This window comes from Monodelphis domestica, chromosome 3, assembly GCF_027887165.1.
Source record: "Monodelphis domestica isolate mMonDom1 chromosome 3, mMonDom1.pri, whole genome shotgun sequence".
Lineage (NCBI taxonomy): Eukaryota > Metazoa > Chordata > Mammalia > Didelphimorphia > Didelphidae > Monodelphis > Monodelphis domestica.
The window spans coordinates 493,714,732-493,740,938 of NC_077229.1; the positions used below are offsets into that span (position 1 = coordinate 493,714,732).

At 40.6% G+C, this 26,207-nt stretch overlaps 1 protein-coding gene across 5 annotated transcripts in view; it reads right to left on the bottom strand.

Annotated features, from left to right (window-relative positions):
• The window catches only part of LHFPL2 (LHFPL tetraspan subfamily member 2), a 247,934-nt gene extending 222,352 nt beyond the window's left edge, over window positions 1-25,582 (bottom strand). For 3 of the 5 annotated variants that reach the window (XM_007486436.3, XM_007486433.3, XM_007486434.3), the window contains exons 1-2: window positions 25,412-25,582; window positions 571-649 (exon numbers count right to left, since the gene is read on the bottom strand). The gene's annotated coding sequence lies outside the window, so the exon portion shown is untranslated. Of the gene's footprint in view, window positions 1-570; window positions 650-25,073 lie in introns of all 5 variants that reach the window. The other 2 variants (XM_056824799.1, XM_007486435.2) reach the window with 1 other exon arrangement.
• Window positions 25,583-26,207: the final 625 nt, after the last annotated feature.

Consider the following 26,207-nt stretch of genomic DNA (forward strand, 5'->3'; position numbering starts at 1 on the left):
ATAAGGAAGACTTCACTTTTAGGAAGAAAGATCAAGGATTTGGAATCTTGACTTTGGAATGAACTGTAATAATTAAATGTCAAACTTTACATCAAAATAAATTAAAATTGTCTTTAGCCAATATTAAAATGAGTTTTCCTTTGTTCAGCACATGCCACATGCAATCCAGGTTTTCCATTAAATCAGGATTAAGAATTTTTTTTACTATATAATTCAAAAAATAGATACTTGACTCTTTTGCTTTCCTTAGGGGTAGTGTAATATACTTAAAAAAAAAAAAGAAACCTCTTACCTTCCATTTTAGAATCAATACTATGTATTAATTCCAAGGCAAAAAACTGGTAAGGGCTAAACAATGGGGGTTTAAGTGACTAGTCCAGTGTCACACAGTTAGGAAGTGTTTGAAGTCACATTTAAACCCAGGACCTCTTTTTTTCTAGACCTGATTCTCAATCCACTGAGCCTCCTAGTTTCCTCTATGTAATACACTTTTGTTTTATATCATCTAGGAGCTAGGAATCCTCATGTATTATCTGTAAATGGGAAGTAAATGTGGGATGAGTTTCTTACCTGCATATACAGAAATTTCCAAATTGAAGTAGAAACTGCAGAATTCAACTTCACTTGGGAATTTTACCTTCTTCTTTACCTGTAAACCAATAACAAATGGTCATTTTTATAAATTTAAAGTAACTAAGCCTTTAGCTTAGTTAGATTGATTATATCTTTATTATGTTCAAGACAATCTTGGGTTCTGGGGCTATAAAGGTAGATACAACACAGACCCCTGCATGTCACAAGGAATTTACAGCTTCATAACAGGAGGTCCATTCGGAGAAGACTGAAGAAATGGCCATGAAAAGGAGAAGGATATATATATATATATATATATATATATATATATGTATATATATATCTTGCTTTGAGAAATCTGAGGAGGGTGAACTCACTTTCAGCTAGGTTCAGAGAAAGTTGCAAGGATGAAATGAATTTTAAAGAAAGGCAAAGACTTCAACAGGTGGAGATGACTGGAGGAGAGTCTATGGAAGCCATGAGGTCAACATGAACCAAGGAATAAAGACCAGACTCTAACTGGCCTGGGAAATGTAAGCTGTGATTCCCTTGCACCTCTGTATTCTATGCTCCATCGAATCCCCTAGCCTGTCATCTATCAGACAAATGCAACAGACTGACCTCAGGAGAAAGGGTCAGTATCTTAGACCTACAGCTAGAAGAGAACTCAAGAGGCCAATGAGTCCAAACCCCTCATTTTATATATAAGGAGACTAAAGAACAGGGAGGTTAAGTAACTTGCCAAAGATGGTACCCAACTAATAAATATCTGGTGCAGGATTTGGACTGAGATCTTTCTGACTCAAGTCAGTTGATTTATCCATGATGCCTCTGGGTCAATCATGCTCAGGAAGCCACAATTCAAAGAGCATCATGAACCATTCTCCAATTGACCAAAGGACTGGTCAAAGGATTGGATAAAGAAATAAAAGCTATAATATAGTAATATGAAAAAAACTCTCTAAATCATTATTGATAACAGAAATGCAAATTAAGACAAATTTGAGATATCATCTCATACCTATTAGATTGCCTAAAATGATAAAAGGGCAAAATGACAAATGTTGGGGATGTGGAAAAATGGGGCCATTAATATATTATTGGTGGAACTGTGAAATGATGCAACCATTTTGGAGAATAATTTGAAATCATGCCCAAAAGATCCTGAGCTCAAATCTGATCTCAGTCCCTTCTTAGCTGTGTGACCCTACATAAGTCACTTAACCACCATTGCCTAGTTCTTACTTCTCTTCTGCCTTAGAATCAATACAAAAGAATTGCTTAGAGGGTCTCAGGGTTGAACTTGTCAAAAGTTCAAAGTTAAAATCTTCTAGGGTATGATACCTGTCTTCAAGGAGCTTAAGAGCGTAAAGATCTTTTTTAAAAATCAACTTTCATGGGGGCATCTATCAACTGGAGAATGGCTGAACAAATTGTATTAAGTGAATCTAATAGGCTACTGTTGTATTATTAAGAAACAGAATTGGTTCCAGAGAAACATGGAAAACTTCTATGAACTGATATGAAGTTAAGTGAGCAGTGACAGAAAAGTAGTTTATAGTCTAACATCAACACTGTAAAAGAGAATGGCTCTGAAAGACTAAAGAACTAAAGCAATGATCAACCATTTCAAAAGACTAGTGATGAAGAATGCACCCATGCTAAGATAGAGAGGAAGGCAATGGACTAACATGCAGAATGAGACACATATAAGGGCATGGAAAATATGGGAATTTGCTTCCCTTGATTATGTTTATATGCTATAAGGGTTTTGTTTTTCTTTTATTCTTCTTTATTTTCCAATGAAAAGTGGGAAGAAAAAATAAGTTTGATATTTTTAAAAAATTCATTTACATTACAAATAAAATCCAGGGAGCCTTTAGCATCCTTTTCCAGACCCTCAAGGTGTATCCATTTGGTAGACTATGGCATAATGGCTTTGTTTTATTGCTCAAGAATGAGATTCAGTCAGAAGGAAAGAAGCATTGCCCCTTTAAAACAGTTTTTCTCCTCTGAATTGGAAGGAGCCTGACCACTCTCGGGCAGAAGCACAGTCCCACAGTCCTGGAAAGCATTACACAACTTCAGCATAGAGCCAAGTTTCTTTTTGGGATATGGAACAAATCCTGTGGCTACAAAGCCACCGAACCCCTTGATGCCATGAAATAATTTGGTATTGAGGACAGCCCTGTTTAGTCGTCTCTTTCTTCGAATATCTGTATCTTTGCTCCATTTTCAAAGCAAACAGTCTCCCCACCAAAACAACATATATTTATGTGAACATCAGACAGATTCCCAAACCCTGGCTTATGTTCTTAAATCTCTTGTTTGCCTTTACAAGAAAGAAAGAATGGGTCCAAAGTACAAAACTGGTACAAGGATAAAGACAGCTTACTCAGTAAGAAGATACAACATTTGTCAGAACCGCATTCTAATTTCAAGGTTAGACTTCTCTTGCCACAGCCACTTCAAGACCCTGGGTGAGACTCTGGGACTCAACAGCACTTTGGGCCAGAGCCCTGAAGCCTACCTTCTTTCAAATGTATTTCAGATAGTGCTGTGGTAAGCTTGACTCACACCCTACTCCCCCCACCCCACCAAGAGAAAGCAACCTATCATTACTCTTACATGTCTGCATTTTAAATGGACTCTCTCTCTCTCTCTCTCTCTCTCTCTCTCTGCCCCACTCTCCACTTCTCTTTCTCTCCCACTCTCCCCTTCTCTCTCTCTCTCTCTCTCTCTCTCTCTCTCTCTCTCTCTCTCTCTCTCTCTCTCTCTCTCTCTCTCTCCCTCTCTCTCCCTCTCTCTCTCCCCCCCTCCCCTCCTCCCTTCTCTCTGTATGTCTGTGTCCCCCAACTCCCTGCCTTTCTCTCTTCTCTCTCTTCTCTGTGTCTGCGGCTGTCTGTCTCTTGACTTCAGAGTACTTCTTGGGGCTCTCAAAATCTGAAAAGTTTAGACTCAAATGGAGTATCAGAGATGGCACTTTCAAGAATAGGAGGCATGCTAACAGCAAATGTTTCCCAAGATCTAATCTGAGAGACAATAAAAATAATTTGATCAAAATAGCTTGCATTCACAGCAGATTGAGTGCTTTTATATACACTGTCTTATAAGTTCTCCCTGTCTCTCTTTAGGTGTACTCTAGGGCTTAGAACAGTGTTTGGGGCACAAAGCAAATGCTTAGCAGAGGTTGCTAGATAGTGGTGCAGGGTTTAGAATATTGGACCTTCAGTCCAAAACCAGAATTGAAATATAACCTGAGCTAATCACTGTATGATCTTGGCCATGACTCTGTTTGCCTCAGTTTCCCCATCTATAAAGTGGAGATAATAATTGTGCCTATGTCCCATAATTGTTGGGAGAATCAAAGGAGATATGTATAAAGCGTTTTGCAAACCATAAAGTGCTACATAAATGCCAACTAAGTGCTTCTTGACTTGTTACAACTATGAAGTGCAAGTCTTAGTATCCTCATTTTACAGATGTGGAAACTGAGGCTGAGGAGAGATTAAGATGATCTTTAAGAATACTTCTGATTTATAGGCTATAAACCTGACTTGCCTATGGTAGTCAAGATGGCTTTAATCTTAGGTCCAGTGCCCAGTCAGTCTTCTGAAACTAACCCATCCAGTGCCCACTGGCTCAGGAGCAGGGCTCCACCCAGGCTACTTTCTGCACGTATGTTCTTTTCCCCTATTTATATCCCACCCTTCACCCACAGAGTGAACCGAGACACTTCTGCCTTCTTCAGATCCTTATTCTGATCTCTGCTCAGGTCTCCAGTCCCATTGTCTTGCCTGACAAAATAGCGCCCTCTCCCTCTCTTTTCCATAAGGCTGGTGCCTCGTGCTTTGTAACAGCTTCTCCAGGCTTCTCTATCTTCCTCTGGACGGTGGCCCTAGCTCCAAATTTATCCTACCTCATCCCTCATCAAAAGTCTCATTTCCCAAGTGCTCTGATCTCAGCTAATTGATCCAGGAAAGCACCTAAAAATATCCAATACAGTAAGTTATAAATGATTGATGACAGTTAATGTATAAACCCCTCACAGGATGATTTGCTTTTTAAAATTGGGGTCTAAAATGTACAAAATGAATGAATGGATGGAATTAGAGCTTAGGGCAGGCATTTCTTTCATTATCAATGATGAGGTTTTAGGTAGTCAGTGTTGTTGTCATTTGGTCATTTCTGTTTTGTCCCACCCTTTGTGATGCCATTTGTAGTTTTGTAGGCAAAGATACTGGAGTGGTTTGCCATGTCCTTCTCTGGCTCATTTTATGGATGAAGACTAAGGCCGAGAGAGTTAAATGACTTGCCCAGGGTCATACATAGGATAGTATCAGACAGGAAGCATCTGAGGGCAGATTTTAACTCAAGGAGTCTTCCTGTCTCAAGGCCTGGCACTGTATCCACTGTGACACCTACTGCCTAGGTATTAGGTAGCTGGTTGGGAAAGATCATTTCCGGCAAGTAGTCTATTACTCAAATTACATCACAGGGACAGCTGTCTATTTCACTTATTTTTCAGACTGGCCATTGATTCTGACACTACTTCCAACTAATACCTTCCATCTACAGAGATGCCATCGTGCAACCCTCCTTCAATCTCAGCCAATATTCTTCCTAACTTCTTAGCACAGTAATACATAGCATTTATATATTGTGCTGTAAGTTTGCAAAGTGCTTTCCATATGTTATCTCTCTATGCGTCCAGGTCTCCAATTTGTGGGGTCCCTTTCTCCACTTAAAATGGGGAGGAGGAGGAAGGCTTGAAATGTGAACTTTGGGCAGCAGACTTAGTCATCAATCACACCAGCTGGGCTCAAGAAAAGCCTTCCAAAGCTGAGGGAATTTGCTTCCCCAGGACAATCTTTTTCATTCTTTGACGAGCTCTTTAGGACAAAGTAATTTCAAGAAGGCCAGATAACACCTGCTCTTCAGAGTCCCCTTTGTTTTCTATTTTGGATTAACCTAAAAAATGTTTCTGATCTTATAACAAGCTCTTAGCCTGATCTCCAAATTCTAGATGTGAACATTTCTTGCATGATCCTTTGTAATCTACCCTGGTGTGGCCAAATTCTCTCCATTTGGACCAGCACCACTGGACATGTATCCAGAAAAAAGGATCCCAATCCCTGGTGGAAATTGCCCTTTGGGGCAGTTAATCCATTAAACCATTTTGAAGACTGTAGAACATCCTGGAACAGACTGTACCTCCCATTGTTCACCCTGCATCCACCATGCAACCCTGTTCCTCCATCTTCCAGCTCCTGCTCTGGGCTCAGCAATCACATCACACTATCATACTACCATTGTCTTTGGAAAGGTATGCCAATTATAGACGTTCTGGACATGCCCTTCTGGGAGAGAGACAGACAGACAGACAGACAGAGATGGAGAGACAGAGACGGAGAGAGAGAGAGACAGAAAGACAGAGAGAGAGAGAGAGAGAGAGAGAGAGAGAGAGAGAGAGAGAGAGAGAGAGAGAGAGAGAGAGAGAGAGAGAGAGAGAGAGAGAGAGAGAGACAGGGAGAGAGACAGGGAGAGACAGGGAGAGACAGGGAGAGAGACAGGGAGAGACAGGGAGAGACAGGGAGAGACAGGGAGAGACAGAAAGAGAGAGAGAGAAGGAGGGAGGAAGAGAGGAAGGAGGAAGGAGGGAGGGAGGGAAGGAGGGAGGGAGAGACAGAGAGAGGGGGGAGGAAGGAAGAAAAAAGAAAAAAAGGCCTCCTCCATGAGAATGTAAGCGTCTCCCTAGATTCATTCATTCATTCCAGAAAGCAACTGAGAAATATGCAAAGTGCCTAAAATGTCCATTCATGCATTAAATAAATGTATATTAAGTGCCTACTATGTGCCAGGCACTGTGCCTAAACCCTAAGAATACAAAAAAGATGTAAAAGACAATTCCTGCCCTCAAGGAGTTTATAATCTAGTGGGGAGGCAATATGCAAATATATGTAAAGCAAGCTATAGATAGAATAAACAAGAAATCATTAACAGAGAAGAAACTAGAATTAAGAGGGGTTAGAGAAGGCTTCCTGCAGGAACAGGGATTTTCATTGGGACATTCTCTTTAAACTAGAAATTACACTGTTAAGCATATACCCCAAGGGGATCACTTGTAAGAAGAAAGGCTCTCTGTACAACAAAATATTTATTCCACCATTTTTTTTGTGGTAGAAAAGACCAAAAAACAAAGTAGATGCCCATCAATTAGGAAATGGCTAAACAAATTGTGGCATATCAATGGAATGGAATATTACTGTGTCAAAAGAAATGACATGTATGACGAATACAGAGAAGCATGAAAAGATGTCAACTGATAAAATGTGAAGCAAGCAAAGCCAAGAAAAGAATACACAATGACTTTAGCAATGTAAATGGAAAAAACAATAACCACAAAATAATCTAAAATGAATGTTGCAAAATTACAAAGAAGCAGTTGGCTCCAAAGAAGAAATATGAGAAGATATCACCCATATACTCCTTTAGAGAAAAAGGGAGCTGACAGGTATGGAACTTATCTTATACTATTGGGAGATTTTCAATGTATTGAAAAGTTTTGGTGATTTGTCTTTTTCCTCTTTTTCTTTAAAATTTTTTTTCCTTTTTTTCTTTTTAAAAAACTTTTCCAAGATTCCTTTTCTTTCCCTCCCCACTCGCAGAACCAATAAGCACTTTTACTGGGTGTACAAATGTTATCACTTATACCTAGTTCCATATTATTCATTTTTGCAATAAAGCAATCTTTTAAAACCATAATAAAAAAAATCTCTAATATAAGGTTTTGACTCTTTGGAAAGGAAAAGAGAGAGGATTATGAGGGAAACTTAAGCAATGCAAGAAGAAAAGATGGAGCAGTTAAGCAGAACAGTAGCTAAAAAGTCAGTTAGACCCAAATTCAAATTCTGACTCAGACACTTACTAGCTGTGTAACCCTGGGCAAATAACTTAACCCTGTTTGCCTCCGTTTCCTCATATTTAAAATGAGCTGGAGTAGGAAATGGCAAGTCACTTAACATCTTTGCCACAAAAATCTCAAAAAAAATTTTATTTTTAAAAAAGAACATAAGCACTGGGAGGGAAGGAACTGCCTCACTTTTTTATCTGAATCTCCAAGACTTAGCATAAAACCTGGCATGAAGTGAGATCTTAAGTATTTTTTAATTCATTCTTTCATTCATCTATTGTTAACTAAAGACTCTGGATATACATTTTTTGACCAACTCAGTGGGTGGGGAAGGGGTAGGAAGGAGAGAAAGACTCTGGAATTTTAAATTTAAAAAGAAAGCTAAAAAAAATAAATAAGTTGGTTGTTTTTTTTTTTGTTTTTCTTTTTTAAGACTCTAGATAAGGTGCTGAACTTGGATTCAGGAAGAACTGAATATAAATGCTGCCTCAGACACTTAGAAGCTATGTGACCTAGACAGATCACTTGACCACTCACTCGCATCCTCCATTTCTCATCAGAAAAATGAGAGAGTTGGACTTAATGGCCTTTAATATCGCTACAAGCTCTAAATCTCTGATCCTATGACTCTTTGATTTGGTCCAATCCATTCCACAGAGTTCATGCTAAGACCCTCTTATCTGAAGAACAAAAACATCCTAAATTAAGCTAATGCTGGAAGGAAAAGAATTGGACAAAAGATAGCCCCTCATCCTAAAAGACCTACTTTCCTCAGGAGTAGAAAAAAAAGACAGAGCAGCAGAGAAAACAAAATTTAAAGATCATATACTATCAGATGAAGCCTCTCACTGTGAGACTCATTCTTTCTGGTAACTTGGCATAACTCAAACAAACCATTATGATTTCTTGGTAATACCATTTGGGAGAAAGCAGATTTTCATTTCTGAGTATTTAATGATTATAATGATGAAAGAACATTTCTATCTCACATTATGATGACAGTTGGAAATTCATATGACCCATTTTTTGGGATCCATTTCACTCTCTTAGCTTAAAGGAACCTTAAAAATTATTTAGTCTATCTAATCCCCTAATTTTAGAGATAGGGAAACTGAGGCCCAAAGAGGTAACTTGTCCCATCTAGGATTTGGAACTATGTTCTCAGACACCAAATTCCTTATTATTTACACTACATGGTGCTAGTCACTGAAAGAATGATGAAAATTCAAGTTGAAAGTTATCATTTTATTAATCTATGTAAAATTATAGTAAATATTTAATGTTTCCAGGACCTAGCAATTTAATTCAACTGAATAAAAGAGTGTACTATTTTTTATTTTATTTTTATTTTTTATTATATTTTATTATTATTTTTATTTTAAAGAGACATACCCTGCACTTCCTGGGTTCATATCCCAACCTCTCCCCTGGAGACATATTGGCTTATGTAACTGGGCAAGTCACCATTAATCCTGGCCCACAGGCAATTCTTTAAGTCTTTAAATTACAAAATGCATACAGTAAGTAGAGCAGAGGACTGCTTTAATAGAGAGTTTCTTCACTGGGCACTCAGGACACCAATGAAAACATAGTCAAAACAAATAAGCAAGAGAAAAAGCCAATTCCAAAAGGTCTACCATTTTGTTACTATCGGACCAATGGGATCCTTTCAGGAAGATAGTATGGAAAGATTTGTTAGCTGGAAATGATGAAACCAAGGTCCTTAGTCAAGTCTCAGAATGGTCAGGGCCGTCATAAGTAGCAAGCTAATGAGTCAACCCTTCTGAGGATAATTCTGGTCAAAGAGACTCATAAAACAAGTCTAGCACAAGACAATCTTGTTCTCCAAAGATTTCTACAGCATCTTAGAGGATCCTGTGCAAGTCATTCAACTTCTCTAAGTCTCAGTTTCCTCATTTATAAAATAGGGATAATAATTACACCTCTAATACAGTATTATTGTGGTTAAACAATAAGAACGTTTTTATAAAACATTCTACCAACATAAAAGTACTATATAACTGGAAATGTTTTTCATGGTTGCACATGTATAACCTGTATCAAATGGCTTGCTTTCTTAATAAGGGGGGGAAGGGAGGGAAGAAGGGAGAGAATTTGGAACTCAAAATTTGGAAAACAAGTGTTAAAATTTGTTTTTACATGAAATTGGAAAGAAACATTAAAAAATATAACTTATTTCTGTCATCATCATCTTCATTGTCCTTTCCATTATTCCTTTTTTTCTAAAGTTCTTCAGTGTAGTAATGGTAGAAAGTCAGGAAACTTGTATTCAACTCTTAAATCCTTTGCTTAGTTCTGTGATCTCAGGGAAGTCATTTAACTTTTCTAAGACTCAAAGATTCCTAGATTCATAGATTTAGGGCCAGAAGGGACCTCAGAGGTCATTCAATCCAACTCCTTCATTTTATAAATGAGACTGAAGCCTAAAGAAATTAAATGACTTACCCAAGATCATACATCTAATAAGTAGCACAGCTGGAAAACGATTTCCTTTGATTCTCTCTCTCTCTTTTTAAAACCTTACCTTCCACCTTAGAATCAATACTATATATAAGATCCAAGGCAGAAGAGTGGTAAGGGCAGGCAATAGGGGTTAAGTGACTTGCCCAGGGTCACACAGCTAGGAAGTTATCTTAGGTCATATTTGAACCTAGCACCTCCTTTCTCTGGGTCTGGCATTCAATGCACTCAGCCACCTGGATACTTTCTAGTTCCTTTGATTCTAAAGTCAGTAATCTTCTACTATGCCACATTGCCTCAGGTTCCTCATTTGTAAAATAGTAATAATAAAGTCCCTACTTCATAGGGTTGTTAGAAGGAAAGTTCTCTGTGTAAACTATTAAAATGTAAAATTAAATTAAAATTTAAAAATTATTATTTGTTGTTATTAATAGGTAAAGGGAGAGAAAAATGTTCTTTAAATACTATTTTTGTTCTCTTACCCCTATATCTGCAACAGCAACCTACCCATCACACTCCACCATGATCTGGGTAGTAAACAATCTTCCCTCATACTCTTCTTTCTCTCTTTTTAACTTGGGACAATGCCAGCTGGACAAAAGTTTGTGAGTAGCATCTGGTGCTTCAGCCCCATTTTCAGTGAGTGAAAGAGGGGAAGCAAATATTACTCATCTCCCTCAAACCTCATCTAACTCCCCATTAATGGAGGAAATAACAAATTTGCCCAGAAGGAAAGGTATACGGAACTCTGTAATCATAACCATTGGGGACCATCAAGGGAGCAAAATGAACAACAATAAAAACAAGATCATGGACTATCAGGTAACCTAGTTAGAAGTCAGTGCTGATAGTGCTGATGAGGCCAACGCCACTCATTCATTGCTTTGATGAATTTCCTTTGTACCTTTGTTACGAATCTCACCCCTACTCCTAGCTGGAGTTCTAGGAAATGCCCTGTCTTGGCGATGAAGGATGAACAAACAGGGTAGATGGACACTCCCCTTCCAGTCCTGGAAAAAATGACTCAGTACATACCTTTGCTAGGATCACAGACCTTCACAGGTGAAAGACATCTGATGAATCACCTGGTCCACACCCCCTCACTTTTACAAATGAAGAAATTGTGGACTAGAGATTAATTAAATTGACCATGGTCACGAAGACAGTCAAAAGGGAGGAACTAGAGTTTGAATCTAGGTTTTCTGACTGCCAAGTTCTCTCTTCCATTCACCATGCTCGCCTTCCTGTGTTAACTATGTTTCTATCTATGTATATATCTATCCACATACATATCATATATAGTTATATATATATAATCAAATTAAATATAATTGAATTATATACTTTATTTTAATTAACATTGAATATTATACATTTTAATATTATATATAATTTATTTATACATACACAAATATATGTAAATTTATACATTAATTTATATTGTGTATACTCCTGACCCAAATTTTACTGAATTCCAAATTATTATCTTTCATACATTCCACATTTGTCTTCCTGAAGGTAAGGAATAGCAATTTCATTTACATATTGATTCACGTTGTGAATATTCCTGGCCCAGATTATAGAGAATCAGGTTACCAGGGCTGAACACTGGTTTAAATATCATCTACTGGAACATTCAGTTTACTGACTTTCAGTTTACAGATAATAAGAGTAATAATATTAGCTATTAGAGTGATAATCGCTAATATTTATAAAATACTTTAAGGTTTCGAAAAGGCTTTATTAAATATGATCTCATCGTGATATGATAAGGAAAGTGAGGCTAAGAGAGGTTAAGTGACTTACCCAGGATCACAGAGCTAGAAGCTGCCTAAAACAGTTTCAGACTCAGGTGTTCCTTTCTCCCAGTACTGAGGTCTTTCGATTTAATCCTGATTTTTCCTAGCCTTTGCCCTTCTTCTGTATTAGAACTGATACTAAGACAGATCATAAGGGTTTTGTTTTTAAAAGAGAAAGAGAAAAAAATAGTCAGTTTTTTTTAAGTCAGCCTTAAGAGACTTTCTAAGAACACTAAGGGATTTGTTGTCCAGTTGTTTCAGTGGGGACTTCGTTATCCCTTTTGGGATTTTCTTGGCAAAGATATTGGAATAGTTTGCCATTTCCTTCTCTAGCTTATTTTACAGACGAGGAAACCAAAGCAAATAAAGTTAAATAACTTGCCCAGGATCACACAGCAAGTAAGAGTCTAAAACCAGATTTGAACTTGGAAAGATGAGTCTTCCTGACTCTATTTCCTTTGCCACCTGGCTGCCTCCAAGGGGTTGCTAGATCACTTGCCCAGAGTTTCACAGCCAGTATGTGAGAGGCAAAGATTAAATCCAGGTTAAGGTCAGCTGTCTATCCAGCAAGCCAAGATGCTTCTCTATCAATTAGGCTGGCCTTGTAAAATGTGTAATTATTTAGCATTTTTATGATTAATTACTATTAAAATTATTAAGCATTTTAAATTCCCCATCTTGATATTTCCCCATCTGGTTAGAAAGGAATCCCTATACACAGGCAGTATTTTTCTGAAAAAGGAGAAGCCTGAGAGTACTAAGGAAATAATAGTTGTACACCATCCCTGGCACATAGTAGATGCTAGATAGAAATGCTTATTTTTCCCTTCCCCTCCCTTTCTCTATTATACTCTGCAGGTGGCTATCAGTGGGCTCTGTCATGGATTTTTTCTCTCTTTCCTCTAGTAATTACAATTACCCAGACTGTACTAACTCGTCTCCCATACCGGAAGGATACCCTGGTGGCAAGCCCTTACTCCCCCACCACAGCACATAACACCCACTGGGTGTTCTTTCCCAACAACTAATGCCCTCAGAGTGGTCAGTGGTAGTTCATATGTCCATTGTTCTTTCCAGGCTTCCCCGATAAAATCAGCGAGGTAGGTGGTTTGGACATCCCCATTTTACACATGAAGAACAGGTGAAAATTTGTTCATGGACATACAACTAGAGGTTTTGAGATCAAAGTTGGGTCTCACTTGAATCTAATTTCAATGCTCCTTTTTACCCCATGACACTGTTTATCTAACTCAAAAACCAGAGAGTGGAGCTGGTAATAGATGACATGTGTTTGAGCCCACTGAAACAAGGACCACTTCCTGCTCCCTTCTGGTTCCTGTTTTTCAGGGTTTCAGTCAGACTCTTCATGGCCCCATTTGGGATTTTCTTGGCAAAGATCCTGGGTTGGTTTGCCATTTTCTTCTCCATCTCATTTTACAGATGAGTAAACTGAGTCAGAATTAAGTGACTTGCCCAGCATCACATAGCTAGGAAGTGTCTGAGGCCAGAGATCAGCTTGATTCTACTGTATTACTTTGCTGCCCTTCTGGTTTCTACATTCTCCCTAAAAAGACTGCTCCCAAATGTCACTTGTATTTGTATCTTCTCTACACTCTCACTACAGAAAAATAATGAACTAGTTAGTGTAAAAACCATGAAGGTTTTGTTTTGTTTTGTTTTTGCTGTTGAAAGCATCTTGGACCCCTTGAAAAGATGCTAGATTTGAGTCGGTAAACAAGGGTATAATTCCTGGATCTGTCAATTCCTGCCAATTATTAATTTCCTCAACTGTAAAATGAGAAGGTTCAACTTGATGGTATCTAAGATCCCTTCCAGCTATAGACATGATCCTAGGAGACATTAGAAAAGTACATTTTTGTTTTCCTGTAAGTGGGAATCCCTAAAGGAATCTTTCCCTGGAATCCATATCTGTGTTTCTCCTTTCCTCTGCAGGGTGAAGATATTCAATACTCAGGATCCTCATAGGCTGCTAATGCCAGGCACAGTGAAATCTTTACTCTTTCTATAATAGTTGTGACCTATCGGTGGTCCTCATGCCTTCCATTTTCTTGACACCTTGGTAAAATAAGGGGAAAAAAATGAAAAATCCAACAATAGAGAAAAGAGATTAAGCATTTTGAGGAACCACCTTAAAAAGGATTAAGAAGCAAATTAAATTTTTTTGGAATACTGTTTCTAAACCAGAACATCACAGATTTGGGTTAAAATCCTTGAGGAGTCAACTAGGGTGGTGCAGTGGACAGAGTGCCAAACCTGGAGTCAGAAAGACCCAAATTCTAATCCAGTCTCAGATACTTCTTAGCTATGTAGCCTGAGGGAAATCACTTGATCCTCTTTGCCTTTGTCTCCTCATCTGTAAAATGAACTGAAGAAGGAAATGACAAACCACTCCAGTATCTTTGCCAAGAAAACCCCAAATGGGTTTAAAAAGAATTATACACAACTGAAAAGATTGAACAACAATCTTGAGGGGCAGGGTCTATATTTTGCCTTTTTTTTTATCCCCAGTACCTGACGCATAGTAGACAATTAAAAAGCATTAATTGATTGATCAATTGAATTAATTTCCACTCAGGTCATAATTAGACTGGTAAATGACAAATTCCCACCACAAAGGAAATCTTAAGAAGCCCATCCAAAGGATAAAGTACAGAATAAATATATATTCATACATGCTTTTCTATGGAGAACTAGCTCCCCAAAAGGTAACCGTTATCTTTTAATGAGATGGATGTAATCCAAGTTATTTTAAAAATAGCAACAAATCTTTGAGAGCATTTCTGTCTGCCTATTCCAGTACCTCAAATAGTGCAAAGTAGACACTTAAAAACCTCACCAAACTCAAGCCACCTGGTCCTACTCCTCCTCATTTAACACATGTAGACAAGGAGACCAATGTGGTGGAAATGACAAGTAGAAAGTCTCACAGGTACTAAGTGGATCTAAGCTGGGTCCTTTGGCTCAAATCTGATCCTTTTTCTGCCTCCCAAGGATATAAATATTGTTATTGAGTGGTTTTTAGTCATGTCTGACTCCAGTTTTCTTGGCAAAGATACTGGAGTGGTTTGCCATTTCCTTCACTAGCCTGTTTTAGAGATGAGGAAACTGAGATCAATAGGATTAAATGACTTGGCCACCATCACAGAAGTAGTAAGTGTTTGAGGATGGATTTGAACTTAGGAAGATGAGTCTTCCTGACTCAAGGTCCAGCACGCTATCCACTGTGCTACCTGAGATCCTGACCTTTTCCACACTGCCCTCTGCTATACCCTCCGGATTAACCTATACTAACTACATAGGTCATTCAAATCATGAAAGAAAACAGAGGAAAAGAGCTACTTCTGCTCTCGCACTATTGTTGGTATTGAGTAATTTTCAGCCACGCCCATCTTTTCATGACCCTATTTGGGGTTTTCTTGACAGAGAGACTGGAGTCGTTAGCCAATTCCTTCTCCAATTCATTTTCCAGATGAAGAAAATGAGGCAAATAGGGTTAAATGACTTGTCCAGTGTCATACAACTAGTCAGATTCTGAGGTAGAGTTTGAATAAAGGTCTTCTTGACTCTAGACCTGGCACTCTATCCAGACTCTATGCGTCATCTAGTTGTCCCTGCTTTTACATTTGATTTCATTAAAAAACTGTAAAATAATGCCCTAAATCAAGCTTCGATATTGCTGAATATTCTCCCCTTAAATATTGTAACTGAACATCAGTTTCAGGAATTGTTCTTTCAGGAATTCAATGAAGACCTTTAAATATTGATCTAAGGTCCTCCTTAATGTGACCTTCAAAGTCCTACCACAAGTAAACACATTATTTAAAAGGGTAACTTGAATGCCTTACCAAATATTGCTTATAAAACTTCTTAGAAGACTCAATCAATAACAATAAACTATACCAAACCAACAAGAGAACACGTCAGTGTAAAAAGATTAAATACAGAGTTTCTTCTTCACTTATCTGCCAAGGTCCAAGTGCAAGGTTATGAAGGATAGCATGTACAAGAAGAAAACGGCTAATAAAATAATGCATGAGATAAACTGGGGTTTTTTAGTCCTCTCTCCAAAATAAAAGGACTAGATAAAATTTTAAATTCTAAAACTTCAAAAGATGAAACAGGAGTGAGATCTCTCTATACGAAGAGGTCTTTATCCAACATCATCCTAATGGGCTGTTCTACATGAGTCCATTTTCCAGATGATCCAACCTTGTAAAATGTTAAATATTTTTGATAGAAATCCTTTTAAAATATGGTGCCTACTTTTCTGCCTTCTTAAACAGAAGATATTAAATATTTATATCCTTTTTATGATGACTCAGAGTCATCTTTAGATCACTTAATTGTGTACCAAATTATAGTACAACAATGCCCCCAGGGATGTCACATTTTGTGGAGCTCTCTTCTGCTATAATATACGTCCACCAGACTGCTATACTTTTTGAATTCTTGTTTACTTTTGACAATTTTCCTTTTTTCTTTCTTGCTAGAATCAGCGGTTACTTCTTCCTTCTCTTAGTGGACTTGTCTCAAGTAGCTCATTTCTCCTTACTTTCTACTTGGCTATTTCTAAACTGCTGTGAGATGGGAAATCAGGTAAATTTATTAGAATTATTCTCAAAAAGTAGTAAATGGGCTTTGAATGAGGGTCTTATAAGCTCTCCCAGGAAGAAAGGATACAAACTTTATTAGTGGTAGGGACCTTATGATATCTATTTTTGGGGGTTCTGAGTCCCATTTTATCTTTTTCTTGGTTTTTGATTTTTTAAAAAATCTTTATCTTCTTCCTTAGAACCAATATTAAGTATTGATTCTATGACAGAGGAGTGACAAGGGTTAGGCAGTTGGGTCTGCTCAAGTGGTCTGCCCAAGGTCACCTAGCTAGGAAGTGTTTTAAGGCCAAATTTGAATCCAGGTCTTCCTGACACCAAGTACAGCTCTCTATCCACTGTGCTACCTAGCTGCCCCTGGTTTGGGGCTTTTTAAAAAGTAGCTTAAAAACCTGCATTAAGATTTTTCCACCATCCTACATACTGTTTAATAGTTTGCCAAATTGGTGCACCTCCAATGAGTTATCTATTACTTTATAAGGAAATTATGTGGAATTTCCAGGAAAAGGGTAATACTTAGCAGTTTATAACTGGAGGCATATCAGCCAATCTAAACTCCTTCATAAGTTGGACAACCTTTTGAAATGTATATATAGATGTCTCACAACCCTCTTTCTTTTCATTTCCCTTCCATTCATCCATAAGATGGGGATAAAAATATCTGCCTCACAGTATTGTCAGTAATATGGTGTGAGATAAGATGTGTGCAGTTGAAATGTTTGGGAAAACATTATTATTTGGTGTCAGTTTCTTGGACAGCAGAATTGGATATGCTTGAATAATAATGTTTCTAGATGAATCTTTGAGAAATCAAGTGACTTGTCCATAGTCACTATCAAGATTGGTGAGATTCTATTACAGGTCTTGACTGATTCACATCTAAATCTGGCACACCTAAGACACCACATTATCCTCTCTCTGCTGAAGAGGGAATGAGATAGGATGACTTAAAAACAGTTGGACGATGGGTATGAAAGAGGATTTGGTTAAAGAACCCCAAAGGGAGATTATGATAATAATTGGCTAATAATTACAGCATTGGGTTTTTGTCATTCTATTTGGTGTGTCTTACATACATCCTTCCAGTATCTGACCTGGGGCATAGCCACAGTCTCAACACTGACTTCTGCTCTGGTTATCATTTGCTTTTCTCCTCTATCCTTCATTCTCTCTCTTGTCCAACCCAATCCACCTGTAGAGCTCTAGACCTCTGATATATAGGACATTTAGACATATATTCTATGATTAAAAGAATTTTGAGGAGGAATGGCAAGTAGGTAGTTCATTTCCAACAGAGATTGTAGGACAGTCAGTCATATGCAATAAACCCAGCCCTACTTCATGGGGGGTGGGGAGAGGCAGCTTAAAAACCCACCTTTTTTTTTTAACTTTAGCAGTCACATTTTCTAAGGTAACAGGGGAGAGATTCAAGTACCACTCAGACCAGCCTTGCCTCCTTTGAGGACTGATGCTCTAAGACCATGGTGGCAAACCTATGGCACGTGTGCCAGAGGGGTCACTCAGACCCAGCACAGAGTTCACCAGAGTTTGTTCCTAGAAAGCCAGAGAGACACAGGGTCAGGCTGCTCCCCTCTCACTCTCCACATGCACCTGAGGATATTTCTTACATTACCCACTCTTCTAAAAGGTTTGCCATCATTACTTGAGGGTTATAGATGACAAAACTGGTTCCTGGATTTACTGGCTATGATTCATCACACATTCTCTGTTGGAGATGAACTGCTTATTTGCTATTCCTCAACCCCATATTCTCCTTTGAATCATAGGTCTGTAAGGTTAGAGGGGATCCTCAAACACCATCTAGGTCAATTCCCCCAGTTTAAAGGTATAGAAACTAAGAACAAGGCAGATAAATGTCTCTCATGCCTGGAATGCACTCACTCCTTACTTCTGCCATCTATATAATCCCTGGTCTCCTCCCAAATTCACCTCAATGCTATATCCTCCAGGAAGCTTACCCAGATCCCCTGAGTTGCCAAGACCCTGGTCTTCATGACTACAACACTAATACTACCTCAAAATTACTTTGTTTTATTTGATACAGCTTTTATAGTTAATTTTTGGTATAGATGTTCTTTTTCTCTAAAAAAACAAAACAAAACAGACAGACCATGGTTCCCCCTATTTCCCCAGAACCTAACACTGTATATGTAGTATTTAATACATGTGTGTTGAACAAATTAATAGTGCTTTGTCTTCATACTTTCAACTTTCAATGTCTATAGATTAATACCTTTGTTTACTCAAATACCTCTTTGCAAAAAATAATGCATTTTCCCCGTTTTGGTTCTTAGAACCCTAATTTGTCATGGATAGATAGATGCATGCATACATACATTTAAACTGAGCCTGGATGGGAGCTAGGAGTTCCAAGAAGTGGAGGTGATATGGTGGATATTCCAGGCAAGAAAAGTGGGCAAAGCATAGCCCTAAGAGATGGACCATATGTGTAAGGAACATTTAAGGGGTGACTTCAGCCAGAACACATAAGTCTGTGAAGGGGAATAATATGTAATTAGCTCAAGTGAAAGGAAAAAAAATCTAGAGCCAGAACATACAAGACTTTAAAACCAAAAGGAAAAATTTTAATTTTATCCTAAGGGTAAAGGGCAGCAATTGAAGTTTCTTCAAGAGGGTGGCTGATGTGGTCAGACCTTTACTTTTACAAAAAATCAAGTTGGCCCTGTTCTAGAGAACAGATTAGAGAGAAAGATCTATATTTGTTATGGTTCAGTTGTGCCCAACTCTCTGGCTCATATCTGGTTCTTTTTTACATGAATGGACATTTTAGGTACTTTGCATACTTCTCAAATTGCTTTCTGGAATGGATGAATTAATCCACAGAGAAGCTTACATTCTAATGGGGGAGGAAAGCCAAACTGCAATGAGGCATCAGAGTGAGATTGTAAATGGAGAATCTCCCTTTATTAGAGCTAAAAACAGGCTCTGAAAAGACAGGTCACTGTCAAAAAGTGTCATCTTTCATCAGTTATCAGGTCAACAAGTCAGGGCTTGTTCTGACACCAAATAAAATTAATTCTCTCATAACACTGCCTTTCTGTACTGGACAGACTATAACTTATGTTCCAGAAGGGGATTGGGGCAGAAGTCAGGCAACCAGCATTTATATATCACCTACTATGGGCCAAGCACCGTGCTAAGAACTTTATAAATAAGATTTCATCTGATTCTCACAACAATCCTGGGACATAGGCTCTATTATAATGTTTTATTCCCCATTTTACAGTTTAGTAAACTGAAGCAGATAGAAGTGAAATGACTCTGTTGGGGTCACAACAATTTATAGGAGAGAGAGTCTGAGACAAACTTTGAACTCAGGTCTTCCTGACCAGACCAGTGATGGCAAACCTATGGCACCAGTGCCAAAGATGGCACACAGAGCACTCCCCGTGGGAACATGGCCACCCTCCCCCCTATCCCCAGAGTTTGTTACTAGAAAGTGGGACTTGGGCAGAGCCGCTTCTCTGCTCCTCTCCCCCTCTCCACCATGCCTGATGGCATTTTTTCACATCCCACACCCCTCCACTCAGCAGCCCAAAGGGAGTGCACAGGACGTAAGGTGGGAGGCTCACAAGTGGCAGAGCTGGAAGGAAGTCCAGTGCTTAGAACACTCCCCTCCCTCTCTCCACATGCTCCTCTCATTGCCCACCCCTATGCTCAGCAGCCCAATGGGAGCACTTCCTCCCTCCTCTGTCTGGGGTAATGGAGAGTGGGGCACAATACAGCACAGGGGGTTTTGGGGGTGGGGTGAGGCATTGCCTCCTAGGCAAACAGAAGTAAAATGGTTTATCTAAGATCACATAGCTAAGTGTCTGAAGCTAAATTTGAACTCAGCTCTCCCTAACTCTGAGTCATCTCTCCATCCATACCACCTGCAACAGCAATGTAGATGCAAAAGGGGGGAGAGCTGGGTAGCTCAGTGGATTGAGAGTCAGACCCAAAGATGGATTCAAATCTGGCCTCAGACACTTCCCAGCTGTGTGACCCTGGGCAAGTCACTTAACCCCCATTGCCTAGCCCTTATCACTCTTTTGCCTTGGAGCCAATACACAGTATTGACTCCAAGATGGAAGGTAAGGGTTTAAATATATATATATATATATATATATATATATATATATATGTACATATATATGTATATATATGCAAAAGGAAAGGAGACTGAGTCAAATGCCAACTCATCCCAAGAAGGTCATTTAGTGTTTAATGAATGTCTGACATTGGGATATTTGCTTGAACTCTTTCTTCTCTATTCTGCTCTCTAAATTCTCCCAAATTTCTCTGCAATGCCATTTTATAGAAGATCAATTTCCACCCTCGAGGGACTTTGCCCCTGGGCCCTTGTCACACTGGAAGTACCCTCATTTCCTGAGGTTTCTCCCAGAACTTCCATTTTAGGGGGGCCACCTCTGGCCAGACAAGTATGTTTCTAGGCTATATTCCTGACTCTAGACTTTCGGTCATGCCCTTGCATGGCTTACTCTCTCCCATTTCCTTTTATGAATAGCATGTAAGTTCCTTGAGGGCAAAGATTATCCTTCCTTTTTGAATTTGTTTTCTCAAAGCCTAGCACAGGGCCTGGCACAAAATAAACGTTTAATAAATTTTTGTTGACTTCTAATAGTTTAAGGGGGGGAAACTTTGGCTGTGTGAGTTTGCTGGGGATTTGAATTCTGCATAAACAGGACAAACTGTTTTTATCCATATTTCCACTTTCCTTTTCTCTAAAATAACAGAATTGAGATAAATTTAAAAATTAGTAAAATAAAATCACAGATTTGAAATCAACACTGGGGGAAAGATATTAGAGAAGCTGAAAACACCAGGAGATAGTGGGAGCATGAAATGTTTTGCACAACCAAAGGTCCAGGAAGATCATAAAGGAATAAATCCATGAAATTCTTTGTAAAATATAAGGCCTTCTATCCTTATTAGGATAAGTAAGTGGATGAGGAACCCAGCTCTGGAGTTCAGGTAATGTAACTCTGACCTACAATATAACCATTGTGTTCCCCAACTAGCAATTTGAATATGACCTTTAGTCTCTAATCTCTTAAATGCTTGCTTTCGCCCCAGAGGCTTCTATCCTTCCTTAGTCTACGGATTCTCTCTGAATATCCCCTGGATAGCTTGTTTGTAAATATCTGTGTTTGGGGTTTCTCTCTCATTAGAGGAACTCCTTCAGGGTTGGGGCTGTCTTTTGCCCCTTTTGCTTTCCTAGTACTTAGCAGTGCCTGGCACATACTAGATACTCCATAAATGTTTATTAGAAGTAATTAAGTGGCTCAATGGATAGAGTGCCAGGTCTGAAATCAGGAAGACTCATCTTCCTGAGTTCAAATCTGGCTTCGAACACGTTCTAGCTGTGTGACCCTGGGCAAGTCACTAAATCTTTTTTGTTTCTAGTTCCTCATCTGGACAATGGGCTGGAGAAAGAAAAGACAAACCACTCCAGTATCTCTCTCAAGAAAACCCCAAATGGGGTAAGGAAGAGTTGGACGTGACTGAAACAACTTAGCAACAAATGTTTGGCTGACTAAACTTTTTCATGCTTAGTAACTTTATATCAAAATTTAATCTTCCATTTTGATAAATAGAGGAACAGCTTGCCATAGTAGATAGTCAGGTTAACATGGGTCAGGCCAACTCAGGTTTAAGTCTCACCTCTGATATACACTAACTGCATGACCTTGGGAAAGTAATGTAACCTTTCAGTGACCCAGACAACTCTCTGAATGGTGGGGAGCAATTGCTGATGTGCATTAGGCAATGGAGTTTCCTTATTGCAAGCTTCCTGCACACTGACAAAATCAGATTTGGACCAAAACAACAACAACAACAAAAAAGGTAATTGATGCAACAAAGACTTATTAAATGCTTAGTATTGACTGAAAGCCATAAGATTCTAGTTCTAAAACTGGAAGGACCTCAGTTGCCATCAAATTCAATCCTTCCATTTTACAGTTGAGGAAACTGAGCCCAAAGTAAATTGACTTTCCAACATAAGTAGTCATCAGATTTTTTTTGTTCATCGCCTAATCCTTTTTCCTCAAGGAGCTTGAAATACAATGGGATGCTGTAGGGTAACATAAATAAATAATACAACAGGAGAAAGGAAAGGAGAGCAATACAAAGTACTCTAAGAAAATCTGAGTAGGGAAAGACTTCTTTCAGCAGGAGTGGGGGGAAAAACCACATGAAGGAGCAGCACCTGGCCTGAGCCCTGAAGGACTTCACCTGACAGAAATGAGGAAGGAGTTTCTTCTAAGTACAGAAGGACTGTAGTAATGCACAGGCAAAAGTTTAGAACTTATATATCCTATCATTCAAGGTAAAGAAAACACTACGAATGTGTCTACTTTTCCATGTTACTTTCACAATAAACTCATAATTTATTCATTTTGGCAGAATACTATGCAGTAAAACTCTTAATTCATCACTCCACACTTTTCCTCAGGAGACTATCACTAATTCAGAACCTATTAGCATAGATGAGCAGTGTAAATGATTCTTTTCAACATGCATTACTTTGCACTTATCTACAATGGATTTGCATCTACCATCTTGTTGTCTGAGACCAGTTTGTGTCTTTAATTCCTATCATATTCCAAATGGACCTTTTTTAGAAAGCTATTACCACTGAATTTAGTATTGGTTATTAGGCTGCTCTGGAAAAAAAGTGTGTATTTACAGCTTTCAGATCCTATCCTGCCCATACAACCTAATTAATTAACCTGAATAATAATCCTCCCTTCCCATGTAAAACATTCACCCCATCTCTTCCAACAGAAATCCCAGTTGTCCAGTATCTAAATCACCACCCATAGCATAAAGTATTATCATAACATACTGCTTTATTTGGTGGTAATCCAATTCCATCAAAGTTTATCCACTTTGGAATCAGATTTCTGCCAGCTAAACAATTCCAAGGGTATCCCTGCCACTAAGATTTTCCTCAATGACAGTTCATATAAATGAGATAATCTCATATATTATTTCTCTTTCCCTGAACTATCTGCATTTCTCAGTAGTACTTTCTACATGTATTTTTAGCCCTCCCTACCTCCCCACTGGGGGCAGAGGTAAAGGGAAGGTAATGAACAGATACACCAGAGAAAAGAACACTGTGAGAGGAAATACTCTTTTGAAAACTGGCAATGGAATGGATGGAAATCACTGATTAGTGCCCAAGGCAGAAGCAACGGGCTGCTGATAAATGCAAACCTCAGGTGGGGCACTGGAGGTTTTGCCCTTTCCTCTCCTATAACTGGCTCCTCGGGGCCTTTTCTCTGGTCGGTTTTGTTTCAAAAGTTACACATTTTCTAGCAAGGCATTGGTAAACTAGACACAATCACAGTGGAGAAAACGGGAAACACAGGAAATAGTTCTGGGATGGGGGTAGTAGTGGGAGTGGAGGAAAAGTCTGCTTTAACCCATGCCCACATTCTCTCCTGCCCCTTCCCCTTGGAAAGCTCTCATCTGTCCTGAAAAATCTCATCCCTTCTGAAATAACCCTGCACGTTTGGGCGGGGGAAAGACTTGTGAGAACTTTAGTTTTTCCAAGTTCAAAGAACACTGGACCACTAAATGGAAAAAAAAAGAAAGCATGTGCTTAAATAAATCCAGAAACACACACATTTACCCTTCAGTCCTTTACCCAGACTGAACCCACAGAGACAATCAGCCCAGATGTGGTCGGCCCCACCTCCACGCCCATCTTTTCCATCCCGCAATTCCTCCATTCCCACCCCCATCACACCGCTTCCCACAAAAATGCAGTCTGGGCGTTTTGTGGCAGACGCGACCGAAACCCTCACACAATACGGGAGGACGACAGAACGGCGCTAGCACCCGAGCTTAGCCGGGTGTTCCGAGCGCCCAGGATGGTCCAACGCAGCCAGCCGAGCCGAGCGCAACGAGCACCAGGAGTTTTGCAGTCACTAGGAGCACGCACCCACCCACAGCCATCAGAGCGGCTAAAAGGGGCGGCCCGCGGGACTCTTCTGCTTTCCTCCGGCATCCCGGGGGGGAAGCGGTTCCAAGAACAATTTTTTCCACTTCTTTTGCAGGCAGGCAGTAGTAGCCCTGCGGAGGAGTCAAGGCAGCAGCTTCCTTCTCATTCTCAGCAACCAACTCTCCGGCCCCTTCCCAGGCCAGAAGGAGCTCACAGAGGTTTCAGCTGGGGACCTCACACCCTTTCCCTTCCTCTACTTTCCCATCAACTCAACAACCCGGGCTCCAGAGTCCGAGAGAAGCAGCTTTGTGAGAGTGAAACTCCGGAGAAAGCTCGCCTGCAATACGGGACTCAGCTGCCGCTGTCCCATACCCCTGGGCCAACTTGGGCTGGGAGCCCCGAATGAGCACAACCAAGCTGGGCCAGGCTTGGCCAGCCTCCGGCCTCTGGCCGTTCCCCCGGCACTGCTGCCTATCCTCCGGACAGGATTCTCCTGCCGACTCTCCCCCCTCACCCCCCCCCCAATCAAATCAGAGGAATAAACCGCACGCGCGTGAGTGTGTGAGGGGTGGCCCTGCCCCTCCAAAGGAGCCCAGGGCTCTCCACCCGGCGTCCCCTCCTCTCCCAGACTCGCCGGTGAATGAATGGAGCTGAACCCCCAGTTCCTTTCCCCCACTTACCGGCCAGCCCGGCGCAGGGTGAGCGCTGCCGCCCTCCTAGCGGGGAGGCTGGCCGCCAGCTGGGCCCTCTAGGCAGAGACTCCTACGGCTCGGACCCCAGGCCGGAAAGTGGCGGGGGACTTCGCGGACAAGCTTTTTCTTCCCGTTACGCCACTGTCCCACTTCGCTCTTGGCCCCACTAGCCTCTAGTCCCAGGACTGTAGAGTGGAGGAGGGACGAGGGAAAGGAGAAGGAGGAGGCAAGACAAGGGGATTGGGGAGGGGAAAGAGGGGGGGGGGGTTTAGAGCGGTGGAGGGAAGAGGAGAGAAATGGGGGGTTAACGCTGAAAGAGCGCTCACCTCCTCCACCACCACCACGGGGACAGAGAAAGAGAGTAAACGAGCCTCAGTGTCCAGGACTGGCCTCGGACCGACTCTCCCTCCATTCACCGAAGTCTTGCCTCTCAGAGCTCCTCGTCTTCAGTCCTGCAGACAGTCACCTAGAAGCCCGGGAGGGGGGCGTGGTGTCCCGGTGGGAGGGGCAGAGAGACGAAGGGGGTTCTCCTCTGGGGGCGGGGCAGCTGGGAGGTCCAGAAAGGAGGGGCCAACCCGGACTCGCGGAGAGGCGTCCGGGGGAAAGGGGTGGGGGCGGAGAACCAGGATCTGGACAGGGGGAGGGGATAAAGTAGAGAGGAGAGAGGTCCTGGCTGGCAGGAAGGGACGGAGGGGATGTCCTAGGGGAGCGGGGAGTTGGAGAGGGGGAGGTGGCAGGGGAGAGAGGTGTGTCTTGCAGAGCCGGGGAGAGTGTTGCAGAAAGGGTATCCCGGAGAGGAGGGGCGAATGAGCCGGGGGAGTGCATATTAGTAGGGGAACTAAAGAGCCGGCTCTCGCTCGCCCAGAGGGCATCCGTGGGTCAGGCATCGCGGCGGCAAAAGGAAGCGAGCTGGCTGGAGTGGGGGCCTTTCGGAAGCCTTAGGGTTCGAGAACTAGAGGCAGGGCCACCTAGACGTTAAAAAGCAGCCCTACTCACTTCAGAAGTCCAGGAGATGGCTGGACCCGGGCTAGGCCGGGCTGGGGGAATCCCCCGGGAGCGCAGAAGTAGTTTCAGGCCAACTTTCTCACGAGAGCGACTGTGAGCACCAAGCTGCAGAATGGC